The sequence below is a fragment of the Gymnodraco acuticeps genome, unplaced genomic scaffold, assembly GCF_902827175.1.
Source record: "Gymnodraco acuticeps unplaced genomic scaffold, fGymAcu1.1, whole genome shotgun sequence".
Classification (NCBI taxonomy): Eukaryota; Metazoa; Chordata; class Actinopteri; order Perciformes; family Bathydraconidae; genus Gymnodraco; species Gymnodraco acuticeps.
This window is the reverse complement of record NW_022991013.1, coordinates 556,370-579,449: the sequence shown is the minus strand read 5'-3', so window position 1 is coordinate 579,449 and position 23,080 is coordinate 556,370. Positions and strand designations below refer to the sequence as shown.

The window sequence follows — 23,080 nt, the reverse complement described above, 5'->3', positions numbered from 1 at the left end:
GGTGTGGTGATGAGGTTAAATGCCACAGCATGCCAGTTGAAACAGTGAATGATCGCTATTGTGTAGGCTACATGTACGCTTATAATGGTATTATACAACAAATTTGTAGGAGCACAGAAACAATGTTCAAATTCTGCTTTTACAAAATTATTTTGGTTGTGCTTACCTTGCAAAGTAATGTTATAAGTGTCAAAGGAATGTTTTAATGTAAATATTAATGATAATATTGTAGCGTGTCCAAGTTAATAGTTATGTCAGTTATCAGATGTGCACAGTTTAATACATTTGTAAAGTTATTTAGGCAATGTTGTTGGTGGGAGTTAGGGAGAGACTGCCCCTTCCAGGTGTGTGTGTGTGTGTGTGTGTGTGTGTGTGTGTGTGTGTGTGTGTGTGTGTGTGTGTATGTGTGTGTACGTTTTCCGGTGTGTGTGGAGGGAGTACGAGACGGTAGTAGTTTACTTACTTAACGGCAGGCGAGTGTGGGGAAAAGTCATAATGAGTGTTATACTATTGATTGGTTCTGTAAGGCGTGGCTGTGGCCGTCAATACCAGAAAATAAAGAGAACGTTTTCGACATTGAAGGCTCGAGTGATCTGTGATTTTGAAAAACGGTGAACGCTACAATATGAACAGGCTCGTGCTTGGCCCACTGGTATTGTTTGTTTATTTATTTTGAAAATTAACTAGCAACGCCATGCTGTCATATAGCAACTGCTAAACTACTGCAGCAAAAAAATCCTGGCGCCGCCCATGGCGTGAGGAAAGGCATGTGTGGCGTGAGTGCGTGAGATATGGGTTAATTGCGTGACTCTCACGCTCAATGCGTGAGTGTTGGCAGCCCTGCATAAAGACGAAACTCCTCTCAAGAAGTGAGACGCTTTTGCCGCCGCCGCCATCACTGTTAACTGATTAACTGCTACCAGCTGAAGACTTACTTTCCTCTTCTTTGAAAACAATGTTCTTATGTCCATGTTGTCTGGGGGAGAAAACATATCAAACCAAGAGATCGTCAGCTTTGATTTTCGCTGTATTAACCATTTCCTGAGTGTGTGTGCCTTACCTCCGCTATCGGCTTCGCTTCATACAACAGATCTGAGCTGTCCAACTATGACAACACTCCTTGAACATGTGCGTGCTATGTGAGAATCTGCCTTGGTACAAAGCAGCAGTGAAAACATGGTACGGAGTTTCATTGATTTGGGCATTTTCTCAATAAGCAAGTGGAATGGATTTGATAGTGAAGCACTGACACAGCGCTCTGCAAAGTGCGGCGAGTGGAGAGACCGATTCACGGACTTTCCACATGGTAAAAGTGGGGGGGGTCTAAACTAATCATTTGAAAAAGTGGGGGGGACTTGTCCCACCCTCATATAATGGCTAAACAGAGCTTTCGAGTGGCAATGGCCGGCCCACATTCCCCTGATAGGTGGAGAGTTGGCCCAATAGCCGTAGCACCACCGTCCTGACATCAGGACAGTGTTCAAATCTGGATACGTTTTTATCAGATCTGTTGCAGCCCCTTTTTTAGAGATTTGGGTATGGAGGAAAATAAAGAGGGTTGTGTTTTCTGACACTTGGTGAGTTCCCTGGAACACCGGGGACTAGGGGTGTAACGGTTCACAGAAGTCACGGTTCGGTTCGTACCTCGGTTTGGGGGTCACGGTTCGGTACGGGTTCGGTACAACAAGAAAAAGCAAAAAAAAGTCCCAAATGCATAATTCCAGGTTTGTTATTTATTTTTGAACAGTAGTGCAAGTTTCAGTTTAAAAATAAGGAACTCTGACATTTTGAATAATTAACTGTATTAAACAGTAAAAAAACAAACCACACACACTCAGATGGCCATATTATCTATAATGGCTGATGTCAAACAAAAAGGTTTCATCAAGCTGTAAAACTAAAAAGAATGTCTTGAAAATATTACATCATAAATAATAAGAAAGTGTTTCAAGAGCACAAAGTCGTTGAAAAACATATGCCAAAAGCTTCCGTTATTTATTTTGGTCTCTCGGCGTTCATGTCTGTTGGTTTATTAAAAACAGCGGGGATCAGCTGTTGAACTGCTGTTGTCTTTTGCCTGGCTCCGGTGATTGGCAAATCTGGGTGATGCCTTCTGATATGATTTAGCATGTTTGCCGTGTGTTACCATTAGCATACCACACCGCTATCGAACAACGGCGACACACCGTCCTCGTCCGATCCACCACTCGTGCACTTCATCGTTATTTAGTCCACAGGGAACCCGAAATGTTCCCACACAGCTGATTTAAAAGAAGCAGGTGGGTTCTAGCTCCTGTGTGTTATCTGAAATCGCCAGACTAACTTTTCTTCTTCTTGTATTTTGTTCGTTTTGTTGGTTTTGTTGTTGTGTTTCTTCTTGTTCTTCATTTGTTGTTTAAGAGCGGCTGACAAACAGCTTTTAGGCGCAATACCGCCCCCTGGATTATAAATAGTGTAGTGGTTACTGCCCTGAATGACTTTTTTCCCACTCGTAAAAAAAAAGGCGTATTCGCCGTGTGACTGCATGTGCCGAACCGTGACGTCCGAACCGTGACGGTACGGGACGAATACGGATACCGTTACACCCCTACCGGGGACACATATTCATGTATAAAAGACGTACAAAAGTGCATTTTGCATGATAGGTCCCCTTTAAGTACAAGATCTGAGTACTTCTCCCACCTCTGCTGATAATACAGTTAGGCATCATTTTCACTCAGACTTGCAGTTCCAGTTAAGTCCTCCTGGGGGCCGTATACCCAACTTTACATCAGATCCCTTAGTGATACAGACCCACTTTCCTCATCACACCTGCAGATTATCACCGGCCCTTTTCCACTCACACTCCTGTTGTTGGAGTTTGTCTTGCACTACTACAGACAAGCAGGAAGAACAAACACACTAAGGTAAGTGTATATGAGCTCTAAAATTATGAATATCATAAATAATCAACAATAAGGACACAATGTAATGTAAATCAACAACATTGCATGGTACTCATATTTTAAAGTTGCATGTTTGTCTCAGAGAACAGAAACTAAAATCTCTTGAAGTCAAACATATGCACTAACTGTAGCGAGCCTATACCATTTACTGACTGACGCTGAAGATGTCCTCTGGGGACCGGTCTTTTAACATCATGGACTCATCAGGTAAAGGTAGATTAGGATAGATCTGATCATTTCTACTCCAATGGAGCACATCAGAACACGGAGACAAAACATTGGTTAATTTACATGATCTGTTACATTTCTACTTTGGATGTGTTGTATTGCAGAAACAGGTTGGGTTTTCAGAATACAATAAAACAACCTCATAAAAAACTGAAATTATTTGAGATTAAGTTTGTTTGCACATTTAAAAAAAAAATGTAAATGCAAAAACACTCCAAAAAAGGAGCAAGTTAACATAATGAGAAACATAAATAAAAAGGGGGATATTTTTCTGCTGTACTACAAATAATAGGGAAATGAACCGCTGCATATTCCGACCTGAAAGAATAAATCCTAATAGCCTTTAAACTGAAAATATATTTAACGAATATGAGAATTTGGTAAAAGGACTCTTTTGTTCACATACGTGCGTAAATGTCATGGAAACAGAACGTTGGCTGCTGAATTCTGACCAGAGCCTTTTGTAAAACACACCTGTGGAGCGCAAACTCTTTGAGATTCAATTCGCTGGAAAACACTTATTCTGGAAAACACAACTACTGCACCGGTGTACTCCTGAGGGGCTCAACATGACCGTAGGACCCCCAGAGGGAGCAGCACCTGCAACTGCCATCGGCCTTGTGTGGGGCAACAACACACCAGGTAAAAAAAAACATTTTCAAATTTAAATTTTAGCATTTCTATTGTTCATTTATCCCCTTAAAATAATATACAAAGCTGTATCAGTGTAGAAATAAGTGAAACCTTTTTAGTTTAAAGGTGGAAAGTTCATAGGATGTTGGCAGGCCTTATGGTCCAAATCAGATCTGGTGAAAGCAGACACTTACATGGCGTTTTTCCCGTGTAAAATGACTTTAATTTAGAGGGACAGGTGTGGAATTCATTAACAATGAGACCCCGGCCACACGAGGACGAAAACGGCTAAACGCATAGGATTAACGCAAACGCAATCGCAAACAAGCTTCCGTCCACACGCAATAGTTATCCGGATAGTGTCTGCCCACACGAGAACGCTCCGTTTAGCTCCAACCGCTGGAGAAGCTGCAGTACATATGCAGGAGCCTGTACGTGGCGCTGTAACTTCCTCCACAAAAGCAGCGAAGAAGCATGGTTGTCATGGTTGCCCTTCTGTTTATTCTCCGCGGTGGGGGCCGAGGGAATCGGGCAGAGTTTTTCGCCAGTCAACGTGTATTCAAGTTTAAACCTTCCGACAAAATTATAAAAGTGCCGGTCAAAGGTCTTCTTTGTTATTTATTGAGCTTTAAAACAAATGAATAACGACTCTATATAATATAATAATAAAAATACACGGAGCCTCTCTTTTTCCACCCTCTCTTTGGACAGCGTCAGTGTCTGTCTCATGCAGCAGCTGATCCAGTAATGAGTGACCCGGCCGACAGTAAAAATAAACATATTTATAACTAGTTTAGGTTTGAGAGGTGTCTCCGTCCTGTCAGATTAGACTTCACTCGCGTTTATGTCCATATCGAGAGAAAGATAAATAATCTGAATTCAGTGTGCAGTTTACTTTGACGCGGGGGTGAGCAGCAGAGGTGGGGAGAGGCGGGGCTATTGCCTCATCATTATCAGAAAATGATCGCTGAAGCTGCAGTACATATCCACAAAAGCAGCGAGTAAAATCCCCCCCGGATGTGTAAGTCTGCTGTAGATGTTGCACAAAGAACTGTAGCATGGTCAGTAGTGTCCGGAGCACGATAGCAACTCTGCGATCCGCCATTGTTGTTGTTGTTGTTGGTGGCGAAACACATCAGCAATGGCGCGGGGTAAGCGGAGGTGAGCAGAAGAGGTGGGGAGAGTTGGGGCTATTGCTATTGCGCAATCATTATCAGAAAATGATCGTATAGGGCGTACACACGGAGCCGTTTGACCCCCCAGAGCGTTACATATGCCGTTCTATCCACCTTGGGACCCGTTATCGTTTCCTCAGTCGTTTAGTGCCGTATTCGGTCGTCCTCGTATGGCCGAATGGTCTATATGACACTAAACAGTAACGCAAACGGCCGTTTTCGTCCTCGTGTGGCCGGGGCATGAGTGTAGGGATTTGAAAACACTCTTGTTTGTTTGTTTGTAGCCTTTATTTAACCAGTTGAAAGCCCCTTGAGATCAAAAGATCTCTTCTTCAAGGGTGACCTGCAATAATATTATTTTGATTATCGTCGATTTTGACCTTAAAATGACTAAAACAAAATGGTGACCTGAAATGCCTGAAAAATGCCTGAACTATGGCCAAGTTACGCACCATGGCAACGACGCAAAGCGCACAACAGAGTTCCCGTTAGAATATTTTTTCGCCGGTCAACATGTCCGTTAAAGTTTAAATCTCCCGGACAAAATGAGAAAAGTGCCGGTCAAAGGTCTTCTTTGTTATTTATTGTGCTTTAAAACAAATTGATATGATTCGATATTAAACAAACTAATTATAGTAGATTAACTACATTATTCAAAAGTGAACAGTAATTTACAATAACACGGGAAAAATAACACGGGAATAATAAACGGAGCGCTCTCCCTCTCCTGACAGCCCGTCAGTATCATGCAGCTCGCGGATCAGTAATGAGTGACCCGACAGTAAAACTAAACATATCTATAACTAGTTACGGTAGTTTGAGAGGTCATTAAAATAGCTACGTGTGCTATTCTAACCTGAAGTGTGTGTTTTGTTCCGCTCACCGCTGCATGTGATTATGCAGAGCTGGGTGTCGACTCGTCAGCAGCAGCTGATCTCTCTCTCCCGTCAGATTAGACTTTACTCGCGTTTATGTCCATATCGATCAGATCTAGCTAGTCCTAGCTAATGATATGACTACCTGCTTATTAAAAGACACCTAAACAATAAGCGTCGCTATGCAACCGGGTGAGGCCGCAAAGTATAGCGCAGCATTATGCATTTGTTTACATGCCCACCGGAACCCCGAGGCATTACCAACAGATCAACGCACAATCAACCCATACAGGACATCTCTTTCTCCACATTACGTGTTAGACATTAGAATTGACTATTCTTGTATGTCACATACTCTTTTGTCTGTCACATAAATGGCGCAAGTTGCGCAACTGATGCGGTATTGCGCTAAACAATTATTTTGAACGGACACTTTGACCGGAGAGATTTAGATTTGCCGGTCTTCAGCATATTTTACCGGTCGTAGTCCGGTAATTACCGGCTAACGGGAACTCTGGCGCACAAGTGCCTTTTTTCTGTGTGTTTGCAAAAGTGAGTTTTTATTGTTATAGCTTTATTTATTGTAGAAGGGGCTTGTCATTTTAATTTATCATATTGAATACATTTTCTTTTAACATTAACAATTGAAATGCACTTTGCTCCTTTGTGAGTCTCCTGCGTCCAGGATGACACACTCCTACTTATGAAGTTAAACCAGGAGAATAATAATATAGATTGGTCTGCAAATTACAGTGATAGTTCTAGAATAAAATACCGTGGTCATTGTTTACTGTTAAATTAAGCTGTTTATTGTAACCAATTATAGTTTTGTCCATTTCTTCGTGGTATGGGTCATGCATTCTCCGCAGTAAGCTTTTATGTAACTTTTTATACATTTTGTAATATTGCAGTTTTGTCCAGAGAATGTCTTCTGGCTGTGGAAAAAGCCGTGCATAAAAGGCGCACAGCAAGCTTTTCCCTTTTCTTCTCCGATAATTATAAAGCGTGGTTAATTAGCACTTGAGTGATTAATTCTGTTTTATTATGAACCCTGCACAGGAACCCTCAGGGGATGTAATAATAGAGGAGATAATATTGCTAATAACCAAAAATCCTTTCTAGTTTTTGACACATTAATTAGTCATAGCTAGGATATGGATAAGTCTTTTTCTGAATTTAAACCTTGATTATTGCTAAATAATCCCACATATTTCATGTCACAAGAAATGCTTACACCTTCATTTTTCCTTCCTCAGGTTCTGAGAACTTCATCATGGAGAGTCCTGCAGGAGACAATGATGAAGGTAACCCCCCTGTCTCCAAAGCTCCTGATGAGGAAGAGGAAGGTGAGGTCAGAAATGCTGTCGGGGGTCAAGGTGAGGTTGCTGTTGGTGTTGCAGGTGATAGCCAGGGTCTAATGGAAGAGGAGGGGTAGGTGGAAGACTGGGAATCCGACGATTCTAGATATCCTTGTTGACTCCTTGTTCTCCAAGGAAGAAGATGAAAGCGAGGAGGATGTTGATGATGATGATGCCGACATTGGACGTTCCTCCCCTCTTATCTGGCTGCCCCCACCCCCAAGCTTTTGGCGGGATTGGCGCCAGAATTCACCTCCAAGCTTTTCCCCTGTATACCAGGGGTCGGCAACAGGCGGACCGTGGTCCGGGTCCGGACCCAGACGCCGACCTATACGGACCCGGACCTATAATCAATACATTACATACATACATACATACATTTGTTTCTTTTTGGTATTGGTTTTGTTTTGTTTGTCTACCGTCCCTCCCAAATGTAAAGCATCTTTGGGTTCAAGAAAAGCGCTATAGAAATATAATTTATTATTATTATTATTAATAGGGGATTTAAATCTTGACGCGGCGATTCTACTTTAACCGCCGCCGACAGGGGGCGAAAGAGACGAGTGAGCGATACAGGGAGAGAAACACAGAAGAAGAGACGAGAGAGCGGGAGAGGAAAGTGAGTGAAGAGAAGAGAAAAGTTAGTGATACAGTGAGAGAAGAGGAAAGTGAGTCAAGAGAAGAGTTAGTGATACAGTGAGAGAAGAGGAAAGTGAGTCAAGAGAAGAGTTAGTGATACAGTGAGAGAAGAGGAAATTGAGTCAAGAGAAGAGTTAGTGATACAGTGAGAGAAGAGGAAAGTGAGTCAAGAGAAGAGTTAGCGATACAGTGAGAGAAGAGGAACGTGAGTCAAGAGAAGAGTTAGTGATACAGTGAGAGAAGAGGAACGTGAGTCAAGAGAAGAGTTAGTGATACAGTGAGAGAAGAGGAAAGTGAGTCAAGAGGAGAGTTAGTGATACAGTGAGAGAAGAGGAAAGTGAGTCAAGAGGAGAGTTATTGATACAGTGAGAGAAGACGGCGGCAGACAGGGGGAGGAGAGTGAGTGAAGAGCAGCGATACAGGGAGAGAAGCGGAGAGGAGAGTGAACAGGCGTGTTAGCGGCAGACAGGGAGTGACACATACAGTGGGGCAAAAAAGTATTTAGTCAGCCACCAATTGTGCAAGTTCTCCCACTTAAAAAGATGAGAGGCCTGTAATTTTCATCCTAGGTACACTTCAACTATGAGAGACAGAATGGGGGGAAAGAATCCAGGAAATCACATTGTAGGATTTTTAATGAATTAATTGTTAAATTTCTCAGTAAAATAAGTATTTGGTCACCTACAAACAAACAAGATTTCTGTCTCTCACAGACCTGTAACTTCTTCTTTAAGAGCCTCCTCTGTCCTCCACTCGTTAACTGTATTAATGGCACCTGTTTGAACTCGTTATCAGTATAAAAGACACCTGTCCACAACCTCAAACAGTCACACTCCAAACTCCACTATGGCCAAGACCAAAGAGCTGTCAAAGGACACCAGAAACAAAATTGTAGACCTGCACCAGGCTGGGAAGACTGAATCTGCAATAGGTAAGCAGCTTGGTGTGAAGAAATCAACTGTGGGAGCAATTATTAGAAAATGGAAGACATACAAAACCACTGATAATCTCCCTCGATCTGGGGCTCCACGCAAGATCTCACCCCGTGGGGTCAAAATGATCACAAGAACGGTGAGCAAAAATCCCAGAACCACACGGGGGGACCTAGTCATTGACCTGCAGAGAGCTGGGACCAAAGTAACAAAGGCTACCATCAGTAACACACTACGCCGCCAGGGACTCAAATCCTGCAGTGCCAGACGTGTCCCCCTGCTTAAGCCAGTACATGTCCAGGCCCGTCTGAAGTTAGCTAGAGAGCATTTAGATTATCCAGAAGAGGATTGGGAGAATGTCATATGGTCAGATGAAACCAAAATAGAACTTTTTGGTAAAAACTCAACTAGACGTGTTTGGAGGAGAAAGAATGCTGAGTTTCATCCAAAGAACACCATACCTACTGTGAAACATGGGGGTGGAAACATCATGCTTTGGGGCTGTTTTTCTGCAAAGGGACCAGGACGACTGATCCGTGTAAAGGAAAGAATGAATGGGGCCATGTATCGTGAGATTTTGAGTGACAACCTCCTTCCATCAGCAAGGGCATTGAAGATGAAACGTGGCTGGGTCTTTCAGCATGACAATTATCCCAAACACACCGCCCGGGCAACGAAGGAGTGGCTTCGTAAGAAGCATTTCAAGGTCCTGGAGTGGCCTAGCCAGTCTCCAGATCTCAACCCCATAGAAAATCTTTGGAGGGAGTTGAAAGTCTGTGTTGCCCAGCGACAGCCCCAAAACATCACTGCTCTAGAGGAGATCTGCATGGAGGAATGGGCCAAAATACCAGCAACAGTGTGTGAACACCTTGTGAAGACTTACAGAAAACGTCTGACCTCTGTCATTGCCAACAAAGGGTATATAACAAAGTATTGAGATTAACTTTTGTTATTGACCAAATACTTATTTTCCACCATAATTTGCAAATAAATTCTTTAAAAATCAGACAATGTGATTTTCTGGATTTTTTTTCTTCTCATTTTGTCTCTCATAGTTGAGGTATACCTAGGATGAAAATTACAGGCCTCTCTCATCTTTTTAAGTGGGAGAACTTGCACAATTGGTGGCTGACTAAATACTTTTTTGCCCCACTGTAATTACACATGGCGCTCTCCAAGAAGAGGAAAGTGGACAGTGAGAATAGAGCTTTTAAACCCTGAGTGGACGGACTCATTCATGTTCATCCTGCCCACTGGGAGCACAGAGCCAGTGTGTCTCATTTGTTCAGAGACCATGGCGCTAATTAAAAGTGCCAACGTGAAACGCCACTATGAGACCAAACATTCCCTCTCAACTCAGAACTGAGGTCACAAAAGATAAGCAGTCTGAGAGCCCAATATGATCATTCCACCAGGATCCTGACCCATTCATTCACTGCCCAACAACGTGCAATGAATGTTCCCTCAGAGTGGCTTGGATTTTGGGTCAAAACAAAAAACTATTTACTGATGGAGAGGTTGTCAAGGAGTGCATGAGTGCAGTAGCTCAAACCTTGCTTGAGGGTAAACAAAAAGAAGAGCTTTGTGAAAAAATTAAGCAAATACCTTTGTCAGCATCATCAGCCACAAAGAGGAGTGAAGTATTAACCCCTTGTGCTAGCCCAGCTGGATGAAGCCCTTCATAAGGCACCATGTGTAAGCTTAGCTGTAGATGAGTCCACTGATGTTTCTGACAATGCTCAGCTGTTCATTTATGTGAGGTTCTTCAACAAAGACAAGAAAGTGTTCTGTGAAGACATGTTAGGTGTAACTCCCCTTCAGGCCAGTACAAGAGGAGAGGACATCTACCTGGCCATTAAGGAGATGTTAACGAAGTCAGGAATAGAGCCAAAAGAAGTGGTTTCAACAGATGGAGCCCCTGCCATGATAGGGAGAGAGAAAGGAGCTGTGTCAAGAATGAAAGAGGATAATCCTGAGCTCATCTCTTACCATTGCATCATCCATCAATCTGTCCTGTGCAGCTTCAGAGACATGTGTCTTCTTTTGTTGGCTTTGTAGATAAGCTGATTGTAAACTTCAGCAAACGTTTTGACAGCTTCAGCTTTGGACGGCAGCTCACCATGTTCATTCAGAACCCATTTCTTATTGCAGATGTCAGGGAGTTCTCAAAGGAAGTCACACAGCACTTCAAGTGGGCAAATGCTGGGCCTCTCCAGATGCAACTGGTTGATCTCCAAGCAGACGTGGCCCTGAAAGAGCAACTTGGAAGAACTGACCCTGCCACTTTCTGGCTCAAAACAGTCTCTGAGACAGCTTTCCCAGGTCTGAGGAAAGTAGCTCTATATATATTCACCATGTTTGGCTCCACATACAGCTGCGAGGCAGCTTTCTCCACAATGAACATTATTAAAACAAAATATTGTTCCAGGCTAACCAATGAGATCCTGCATGTGTGTATGAGAATGGCCCTGACACCATTTCAGCCCAGATTTAAACTCCTGGCAGGACAAGCTCGAGCTCAATTCTCGCACTGAACCAAAATAAAGTGAGTGAGGGACTGCAATATAAGAGGGAAAGAAAGAGAAACTTTAAAACTGTTCAATTGTTATGATGTGTAAAGACTGATATTGTTCTTTAATCGGCTGAAATTGTTAGGCAAGGCAAGGCAAGGCAAGGCAAGGCAAGTTTATTTATATAGCACTTTTCAACACAAGGCAATTCAAAGTGCTTTACAAAAAATGAAAGAGATTAAGAAAATGGCATTTAAAATCAGTCATTAAAAAGAAAAGCTAATAAAATAAACATTAAAAGAAAAAATACATGGATACAAGTTACAGTGCTGTCAATTAAACATTAAAAGAAAAAAAGTACATGGATAAAAGTTACAGTGCAGTCTAAGATATGAATAGTTCAATTAAAAGCAGCGACAAAAAGAAAAGTCTTCAGCCTGGATTTAAAAGTAGTCAGAGTTGCAGCGGACCTGCAGGTTTCTGGGAGTTTGTTCCAGATATTTGGAGCATAATAACTGAACGCTGCTTTACCATGTTTAGTTCTGACTCTGGGGACAGAAAGCTGACCAGTCCCTGAAGACCTGAGAGATCTGGATGGTTCATAATTTAGCAGGAGGTCAGAATGTATTTTGGGCCTAAACCATTCAGTGCTTTATAAACCAGCAGCAGTATTTTGAAATCTATTCTGTGACACACAGGAAGCCAGTGTAAAGACTTCAGAACAGGAGTGATGTGATCCACTTTCTTAGTGTTAGTGAGGACTCGAGCAGCAGCGTTCTGAATTAGCTGCAGCTTCCTAATAGATTTTTTAGTGAGACCTGTGAAGACACCATTGCAGTAGTCCAGTCTACTGAAGATAAAAGCATGGACAAGTTTTTCCAAATCCTGCTGTGACATTAGTCTTTTAATCCTAGATATATTCTTTAGGTGATAGTAGGCTGATTTAGTAACAGTTTTAATGTGACTGTTGAAACTCAGGTCAGAGTCCATGACTACACCTAGATTTCTGGCTTTATCTGTTGTTTTGAACATTGCACACTGAAGCTCAGCGCTAACTTTTATACGTTCTGCCTTGGCTCCAAAAACCATTACCTCAGTTTTATCTTTGTTTAATTGGAGAAAGTTCTGACACATCCAGTCATTGATTTGTTCAATGCACTTACTCAGTGTTTGAATTGGAGCATAGTCTCCTGGTGAAATTGTTACGTAAATTTGTGTGTCATCTGCATAGCTATGGTAACTTATTTTGTTGTTCTTCATTATCTGAGCCAGTGGTAGCATGTAGATGTTAAAGAGAAGAGGCCCCAAGATGGAGCCTTGAGGAACCCCACATGTCATATTTGTCAACTCAGATGTGTATTTACCTATAGAAACAAAGTTGTTTCTGTCCTTTAAGTAGGATTCAAACCAATTCAGAACTGTTTCCGAAAGTCCCACCCAGTTCTCCAGTCGGTCTAGTAATATGCTGTGGTCAACAGTGTCAAACGCAGCACTGAGATCTAATAATACTAACACTGAAGTTCTGCCACTGTCTGTGTTTAAGTGGATGTCATTAAAGACCTTTACAAGAGCAGTCTCAGTGCTGTGGTTTGGACGAAAGCCTGACTGGAACACATCAAAACAGTCATTTAAATGCAAGAAATTACTCAACTGTTGAAAAACAACTTTTTCAATGATTTTACCTAGAAATGGGAGGTTTGATATGGGCCTGTAATTGTTCATTACTGAAGCATCTAGATTATTCTTTTTTAAGAGCGGTTTAATGACTGCAGTTTTCAGGGCCTGTGGAAAAATACCTGAGTGAAGAGATTTGTTTACTATATGAAGTAGATCTGAGGCCATGCAAGGCAAAACATCTTTGAAAAATCCTGTTGGAATAATATCAAGGCAGCAGGAGGAGGATTTCAGAAGTTGAATAATGTCCTCTAGGTTTTTATCATTAATCTGATGGAATTGTGTCATGATGTCTGAATTGATGTTAAGTGGAGATAGGGACAACACATTTACTGTTCCTGATGCAGAGGCACTGACTGCTTGTCTGATTTTCTGAATTTTGTCAGTGAAAAAGGAGGCAAAATCATTGCACGCCCTGGTGGATAGAAATTCAGAGGCTACTGACACTGGGGGGTTAGTTAGTCTGTCGACGGTAGCAAACAAGGCACGTGCGTTGTTTTTGTTTTTGGTAATGATGTCAGAGAAGAACGATTGTCGTGCGTTTTTCAATTCCAAATTATAGAGGCCAAGTCTCTCTTTATAGATTTCAAAGTGAACCTGGAGATTTGTTTTTCGCCACCTGCGTTCAGCTTTTCGACATTCTCTTTTTTCTGTTTTCACGGTCATGGCCTTTCTCCATGGAGATATTTTCTTGCCAGACACTTCCTTTACCTTAGTTGGAGCAATGGCATCTATAACATTTTTAATTTTTGAATTAAAATGATCTACTAGCTCATTTACTGAGATGTTGGCAGGGGCAAGTGTGGAAGAGAAATTCTGAGTAAACATTTCCCTAGTGTTTTCAGTTAAATATCGCTTTGTGGTTACCTCTTTTTGAACATTTTTGTGAACAGAAATAGAGCTCTCAAAGAAAACACAGGAATGGTCAGAGAGTGCAACATCAGTCACCACAACCTTAGAGATATTCAGACCCTTTGAGATAATTAAGTCCAGAGTGTGCCCCTTATTGTGCGTGGGCTCCGTCACATGCTGAGTCAGTCCATAGCTATCAAGAACACAAAACAGTTCTTTAGCCCCTCTGTCCTGGGGGTTGTCAACATGGATGTTAAAATCACCAACAATGACTAGACGGTCAAAGTCAATACACACTATAGACAGCAGTTCAGTAAAGTCATCAAAAAAGCTTGCACAGTATTTGGGTGGTCTATAGATATTTAGGAACAGAGCTCGAGAGGAGCATTTCAGCCGGAGGGCCACATATTCAAAAGAATCAAAGTTTCCATAAGATGTCTTCCTGCATTGAAGGGCATCATTGAACAGAATAGCAACTCCACCCCCTTTCTTATGCATTCTTTCCTGACTCATAAAACTGAAGTTGGGAGGGGTTGATTCGATAAGAACAGCTGCACTGTTATTTTGTTCAATCCAAGTTTCTGTTAAAAACATAAAATCGAGATTGTGCTCAGTGATAAAATCATTGATTAAAAATGTTTTTCCTGCTAAAGACCTGACATTTAATAAAGCTAGTTTAAGTTTGTTAAACACACTATCAGTCATGTTTTTTGTAACAAGCTGTGGCTGACATGCAATCACTGCTAAATTAGATACACTCACAAAAACGTTTGAGCGCTTCCTGTTTCTATGATTCACCGCTCTTAATCTATTACCTATCAACACAGATATCGGCAAAGCTACTGGCAGGCAGGGCCCCGACATGTCCTTGAAAGAGTTGAGAGTGCCATACGCCCTTGAGCCTGGACCCATCACATATCAGTAAGAGTTTGTTGTGTTTTGTACACACACATCCTTATCAGGCTTCGGAGACTGCAGAAGCCCCCTCGAAGGGAGGGGAGGTGGTCGACGTAGGCACGGTGATGGAGACGGGCTAGATGGTGCGGGGGTAGAGGACATGCTGCCAGGGGGGGGAGGTGGTTGACGTAGGCGCGGTGATGAGGACGGGGGAGATGGTGCGCGTCTCCGCGGTGATTTTGGTGGGCGTCGTTGAGGAGCGGGGGTAAAGGACATGGTGCCAGCCCTGCGTATCGCCTTCGTTTGGTCTTTGAACTCCAGGAAGGAATCGGTGCCAACCCTCTGTATCTCCTTTGTGTGTTCATCGATCTCCAGGAGGGTGGGCGAGGGTGAAAGGGTGAACGGAGTATCCTCAAAGGCGTTGACAGGGGGGGGGGGCAGTGGAGACTCCTCCATGTGTCTCATATGTCTCCCATAATCAGAACATTCCTCAGGCGGGTGCAGTGATAATTCTTCAGGGTTTTCTGCGTGATGTGTTGTGTCTTTCTCGTGTTTTGATTCCTCCTGCCGCTTGTCCTTGGCAGAGGGAACAGATTGATGACGCAGGCAGTTGAATATGTTAGAGATAAACAATTTCACTCCTGACTTGTTCAGGCAAACTCCATTTGCCTTGAAAAGATGTCTGCGATCCCAGAAAAAGTTAAAATTGTCAATAAAATGAACAGAATGGTCAGTACAGGCCGTTGAAAGCCACGTGTTCAGTGCAAACAATCTGCTGAATCTCTCCACTCCTCTTCTGACTGGCGGTAGAGGGCCACTGATGAACACCTCTGCATTTAGAGAGCTGGCAGTTTCCAACAAACATTTAAAGTCTTCTTTCAGCACTTCTGACTGTTGTTTCACAACATCATTTGTTCCAATGTGCAGTACCACATTCTTCACAGTCGGATGTTCAGCCCCAATATGCAGGATCTTCTCAGCCAAGTCAGAGACCACATCCTTGGGAAAACAGAGTACTTTGGTGTTGTTCTTATTACACAGACCTTTTACATCTCTTACAGCAGAGTCACCCACAATCAGAGTTTCAGGCCCAGTCGTTAGCTTTCCCTCTAGCCTTTTACTTTTAGAGTAGCTATTGGTCCTTACCCCTGCTGCGTGAAGAGGACAGGTTATCCAGGTCATCAGATCTCCGGTTCTCGGTCAGCGGAGCGTATCTGTTCTGGATTGGCACACTTGGTGGTTTAGGAGGATTGTTTGTAATTCTCCCTTTAGCAGCTGTCCACGGCTGTTTCCTAGTATGAATAGGGGTTGAAGAGGCGCTCTTCCTGGGTGATAACAATGCAGGCCAGCCGGTCGCATCACAGATTTCGGAGCTCTGGGCTCTGCCTGTTATCCGTCCTCCCAAATCCCATGGAAGTGATTTACTCTTAGGCTTTGCACCCAGAGAGTTCCAGGGAGGACTACCACTTGTAGATTTATTACCCGGTACACAGCCCTCCTGTTCCTTGGAATCTTTGTAGCTGCTAACTAGCTGTGAGTTAGCATACCCTTCTCCATTACTTAGCAACACTGGTAAAGTTGTGTCATTCCCACGACATAGTCCATTCACTTCCACGTTAACTTCCAACCGTTGCATTTTCATTTCCAACACAGCCATCTTCTGTATAAGTTTCTGGAAGTCATCTGTAGAGAACGGAGGCATTTTGCTACCAACTAGCTTAAGCTAAATAGCAGTAGCCTACCAGGCTTTAGCTGTTGCTAGGCCACGCTATTGTAAGACTGACGTCGTCGTAAAAATGTTGAAATATGGCTGAAACCCTCCGTCTATTTACGAAGATGAACTGTCCCAGTGATAAGTTAATGTCCAGGAGCCGCTGCTCGAAGTTTTCAGAGAATAAGAATAGGAAAATCAGCATAAAAAGTAAGCAGAGGCAAGAGCAAGCAGAAAAGCGTCTGCACTGTAAGAAAGATAAGCAAGAGATGGTCATGATAAGTCATGATGTGAAACAAAGAGAAACGCAAGCTGCTGCTACACTTTATTTTATTGATCTAAACTTAAGCACTTTAAAGATGCACATATTTTCAAAAGCTATTTTATTTATTTTCTCTATTTTATTTTTAAATGCAGCCCGAGAGGAACATTAAGTGGATATGGCAAGAACATATCCACAGTATTTTACTGTATATCTGTATAGTTCAATATTCATTGACAATAAATGTTGTTGTTTTTGAATTGTACTTTCTTTATTTGATTGGCAGTCAGTTGTTGATTACATGCAGACGTTGATAAAGCTACAGGCTACTTCAATATATATCACACTAATTCATAAAGCAACTTAGACATTTTGATGTTCCGGACCTTTGCATGGGGACATTTTCTCTAACTGGACCTCGTTGAATTTTTGTTGAATACCCCTGCTGTATACCTTTGCTCCTTCCCTTTCAGTGTTGCCCCTCCGGAGGCTTCGGGTCCTGAAGAAGCTCCACCCTCAGCCCCTCTGAGGGACACTCCATGAACATCAGGCCTCGGCTTCTCCACCCAGAGGACCAGGGACGAAGAGAGCCGCCCAGAGCAAGTAAGTACGAAGAGTAGCAGGGAAGAGGACTAGGGACTCAGCACCCTCAACCTCTTTAACATTCCTTTGAATATTATTTGATGATGGTCAATGCTAATACCAGAGGTAAGTTAACATTTATTGGTTGTTCTCTTAGGTATTTTTCTTGTAGTGGTCGAAAGGAATTAAGCTTATTGCCTCAAGTACAGTACTTAAGAACATTTGTATCATGTCACTGCAACATACAGATGTCACACTCCAGATCAGACTCACATGGGTGTGTCCCAGTCAAAAGCCCAGCGGATCCCAGTGGCTGGGGGTGTTGCCAAATTGCTAGAGGGTGTTGCCCAATTTTCCCATTTGTTCAATTACAGGATTTAACCATGAGATGGCGCTTCATTCACAAAATACACAAAGACAACTGGGTGTTGTAGAACTTAGTCTGTTTGCAATGTTTGCAGCTCTGCAGTTGTGTTTGCTGAATACTGTAGCATTTAATCACTTATTTGTTACTGTATGGTTTTCACAAGCTACTATAATGAAAAAACATCAATATTTTAGATCAAATAAAGTATATAGTTTGCTTTATGCAGTATATTTCTTGTAATATTGTTGGGGTGTTTTTACACAGTACAGTAGATTGAAGTAAATCAACTTATACATTAAGATAAGATAATATGGACCTTTATTAATCCCGTGGGGAAATTCAGTAGTTCAAAGAGCAACAGGGTGAGAGTGAAAAACAGGACAGCACAGATTCACACAGATGAATAAAATCAAAAATAAGATGAGCGATACAAATAATAATAATGAGAAACTATGAAATAAGAAATGAATAAAACTAAAATGTAATTATCATATCATATATTATAATGTATTGTATTATTAAGTAATATCATACATTAACCCCATTATAGCAGATGCCACATTGAATGGATGAACACATTTATGCACATTTAATCCGGTGCCGCTTAAAAACATCAGTCCGGAAAACATTGCCGTGTGTTTCTGTCGAAAGTACTGGCTTGAAACTATATCCCAGTCTTTGTTTCATGCAAAAAGACCCAGTAAACACGGAGATACGATGATATAAAGTTAATACATTTCAAAAGTATGAAAAATGGAAGCACATATTTGAATATCTTCGCCGTATTTGATCATTTTACGAAACGGAAAATACTGGAAACTGTAGATCCTGCTCAACAGGATGTATATGTGTATTTCTGTCGAAAGTACTGGCTTGAAACTATATGCCAGTCTTTGTTTCATGCAAAAAGACCCAATAAACACGGACATACGATGATATAAAGTTAATACAGATATATTTCAGAAGTATGAATAATGGAAGCACATATTTTAATATCTTCGCCGCATTTTATCATTTTACGAAACGGAAAATACTGGAAACTGTAGATTCTGCTCAACAGGATGTATTTACCAGGGAGGGGGTGAGGTAATCAGGTAAACGGAGTGATACGAAACGAGACGAAAAGAGACGAAGAGGGACGGCGGGAACCGAAGAGAGACGGCGGGAAATGGAGAGAGACGAAGACAGGCGGCGGGAGACGAAGAGAGACGAAGAGAGATGGCGGGAGACTGCGATTGAAGTAAAGTGACAGACAAACATTGAGAATTTAGATATAGTTAGATAGATTTAGAGTTTTGAAGATTCAACTATGATGAAGAGAACTCTGAATTTTTGCATTTCAGACTTCGGGAATATATTGCGATATGAAGCCGATACAATAAATCAAAATCCAGTACCATTCCGAAATCCCCAGTAATATTAGACACTAATAATACAGTAAACTATTAACACTGTACATATTATTGTTTGCCCGTGGGATTAGGATGATTGGTAGTGAGACCCGTGCTGCATTTTTATCCGGTCGGATGTGATATAGAAACAAAGCGATTATTTTTGTTGTTGTAAACTCACGTGGATTAAATTTATTGCATTCATTTCAACTCGCGAACATATGATACATTAAATGATCGTGAGGATGATGATTGAACATCGTTTGTTTGAGCCTGGATGCATTTCCTGATCTAAAAACATAGCGATGGTTTTGTACTTACGCCAACGTGAATTAAACATTATTTTGTTAAATAAAAACATGGTGATGTTTAGTAAATGATTACATGTCTCTTATTTAGCACAGAATATGATCCTATCCGTGACATATGGATTTTAACAAATATCCGCTATATCAGATAGGCCTACCGGTAGATCAGCTGTTTATTTCACATGAGTTCCAGTGTGGCAGCTTTTTAATCACGGCTCCCCCTGGTGGATCCATGATCCATTGCAGCTGGTTTCATTATAATTAAATGTATTTATCAAGGGGGCGTTTCAAGTCCTGCGGGGGGTTTTCCTTTTCAGCAGGGGCCCACCCCGTGCCGATCACGGACCCGCACGGGTAGGCGTCTGAAATGAAGCGCTACATCTGTACAGTGTTAAAGCAAAGTCTCCAAGTCTCTTTTACTCATGGTATTGTAACAGGTCCTTAGCATAGCATCAACCTCCACCCGAGAAGCAACATCCAGGAAGTTCATGACTTAGAGGATGAGTTAACTGCAGGTAAATCATGTTTTTTAATTGCTAAAAAAAGTATCTGGTTCTTACACTGGAGGGGTAACTATGACAACAAAATACATAGTTCATAAAGAATCGTGAAAGGTCCAGGGAAAATATTATACCGCCCAATCTGAATGTTCTAAGACATGATCTGATGGATGACGCAATGTGTTGCAGATGCCCGAGAGCTATCTAGCATCTTTATAGACCTATCTTTAGACCTGTCTGCAAGTCCAAATCTTCAGTTGTGATATTGTACACATCTCTAGAGTCTTTGAAAGTTCTCAGCGAGTATCTTGTGCTTCCTTTCAGATCTTATTTTTAGAGACCTTCAATCTAACAGGCCTCATGGTTTTCAAACCACAGTGTTGTTTCTTCCTGTCAAACAAGATACCTCACTAACACCCCCCCCCCCCCACACCCATCACCACCACCCCAAACATCAACTTAACTCTCATAGCATATTTGTTTCCGTGTAATAGACTTTGACGAGGACAAAGAACAACCTCTGCATTGGAAAAGCACTTTAAAAAGCACATTGGACCTTTTATTGAAAAATGTAATATTTGGCATGATTGGTTATTCCACCCTCTAAAATGCATAAAAGCTCCAAAGCAGCATCAGTTCCAGCTGCTTCCTATCTGGTGGCAGCATAAATAACATTAGGCTCTGGCTCTCTTCTCCTTGCTTTTCGCTGAATTTTCACTGTTGCATAGTTCAGGTCTTCACCAGTGTCCATATTCTGTGAACAAAATCATTATTAGTCTTTACCTTCCCTAATAAAGCCCCACTGAGGAAGATACCTTTTAATACCATTACAAATACAATTTTCACATTTCTTTTATTAGACTCTTAGAATTTGTTCTTGAAAATGATTAACTGAGCAGAATAACGGGTTCTTTCTAATAAACAAACTACAATAAAAACAGTTTATGCAATACACAATATAGGTCAGATGCTTTTCAGTCAGGTTATATAATACAATATAAAAAAACACACTTACCTCAATCTGCTCTGGATTCTGTACTTCTTTACGAGCTAAAACAAGGAAACATTGGATCAATTTAGTTATAAAACAATTAATTTCATGCATATTGATGGTTCCTATGCACCTTATCTTGATGGAAATGTCTTATTTCAAGCAAGAAAAACACAACTCAGGCACTGGGTAACAATTCAAAGTGAAGCAATGTAATGGTATAGGCAAAGGCTCTAAAGGTCAACCCTCACAAAAGCATTTAAATGCATAAAGACATTCTGCATCTTCTAACTGTTCTCAGTAATTCCTAAAGTCAAAAGTAGTACATTTTGAGAGGAAAAGTTGAAATATTAAAAGACGGAAGTTGGAATTAAATGAGGAAATCATATCACGAGGCCTCTCTAAATGCTTATGCTCTAATACAAATATTAGATAAGCCACTGTGTGCAGAGATGCTAACCAAAATCAACAAAAAACGCTCTTGAAGCTTGAATCAAAGCCTTTTGGGGCTTAACGTCCAAAGAATTGTAAACCTTTCTACTTCCGATAAAGGGTGTGCCACTGCATGTGTTCCGTGCTCAGAGCTGATTCGAACTGATTCAATCGATTTGTCTATTAAACACAAAATAATTTCCAATAGCAACACATTTAAATTTAAAATAGACACATTAGCTCTGTACCTCTTTGAAGCTTCCTGTTTTGAACCACCAGACCAATAATGACTATGATAAGGAGAACAGTCAGAACGCCCAGCATCACACTCGTCAGAGCTGCTACTTCATCCGACTCTACAAGAAAGATCAAGAAATACATTTAAATGGACAAAAATAAATTCAGCTAAACTTTTTTACCTTGAAACATTAGATAATCTGTGCATTAATAGAAAACTTTACAAGAATCTTACTTTTAAACTTAATATCCATGTCAACATGTTGCTCATCGCTACCTTTTGAAAACATAAAGATACATTTAGTCTATATCAAAATGATAAAAGCCACTTGCAGGTGGTTTTAAGCAGGATAACAACAGAGAATACTTTTAAAATAATCCTACCTGTAATGCTCAAACGTGCCGTGCTGAAATACAGAATCCCAGCCATGTTAAATCCACAGAAGTAAAGTCCAGAGTCAGATACATCCACTTGTTTGATTTCGAGAAAGAGGTTGGAGGTGTTGGATGTCATCTCAAATTTAGATTTTGAACTCCATCGCAGTATGAAACCTTGCTGTAAGAATTGATCATCACGGCGACACAGCTGATCTCGGTTTTGTTCACCAGTCTGAACCAGTATGTATTGGTGTCAAATTTGGAAATGTTGGCGCACGTCAGTGTGGCATCTTCACCAGGCTGGACCTCCACAGAAACCGGGACAGAAGTCGAGCCTGAAACAAAACGCGACTTTTCAATGAAAAAGTACATTTGGATTTAAACAAGTGGACTCAAATTACCAAATATATACATGCCATTGAGAGTAATTCAAAGGCAGTACTCACAAAAACTACAGAGACTTAAAGCTGTTATCAAGGTAGAGGTCTTCATGGTGCATGTGACTGAAGCTCTGTCAAAGTCCACAACTGAACTGTGCTCCAGTGAGGGGGCTCTCAACGAAAAGAGAGGAGGGGACACTGAACACATTAGTGCTTTCAGAAAAAAAAAAGTGTTGATTCACAATGTGAGCCTTAAACTCATACTTCAGATCATTTTAAATGACACAACACAATGTTAATATAAGATTTTTGTATCTCTGATCTAATGCAAAAACATGCACATAACTAGCTTTGACCATCAAGATGTCATATATCATCAGAGGGCTCTAAAGTGGACTGCAAATGCGCATCATAACATATTCTCTAGACTGAATACTGAAAACCATCTTGCAGGCTACAAATGTTGAGATAATAGTCCACATGCTAATGGTGACATTGAATAAATAGCTTGGGGTAATCAGATCTAGAAACAAAAAAAATACTGTAATGCGTCTAAAAAAAACTGTGGTTTCAATTGATATGAAGTAAAAAACTTTAGTTATCTTTATATTGCGTACAGCTTTAGACAGTTATGTAAAAGCAGATATAATCAAAGTCAACTTTATTGTCAACCTTTCAGTTTGTGTGTACAGACAGAGAGATAGAAATACTGTTTCCCAAAATCCAGAGGACTAAAAAATACATAGTTGCATAGTTCAGGTCTTCACCGGTGTCCATATTATGCGAAAAAAAATCATTATTAGTCTTAACGTGGTGACTGTGC

The 23,080-nt window shown here is 41.2% G+C and overlaps 1 pseudogene; it reads right to left on the bottom strand.

The window, feature by feature from the left end:
* Positions 1–20,314: 20,314 nt before the first annotated feature.
* On the bottom strand, positions 20,315–22,385 carry LOC117559462 (annotated as a pseudogene).
* Positions 22,386–23,080: the final 695 nt, after the last annotated feature.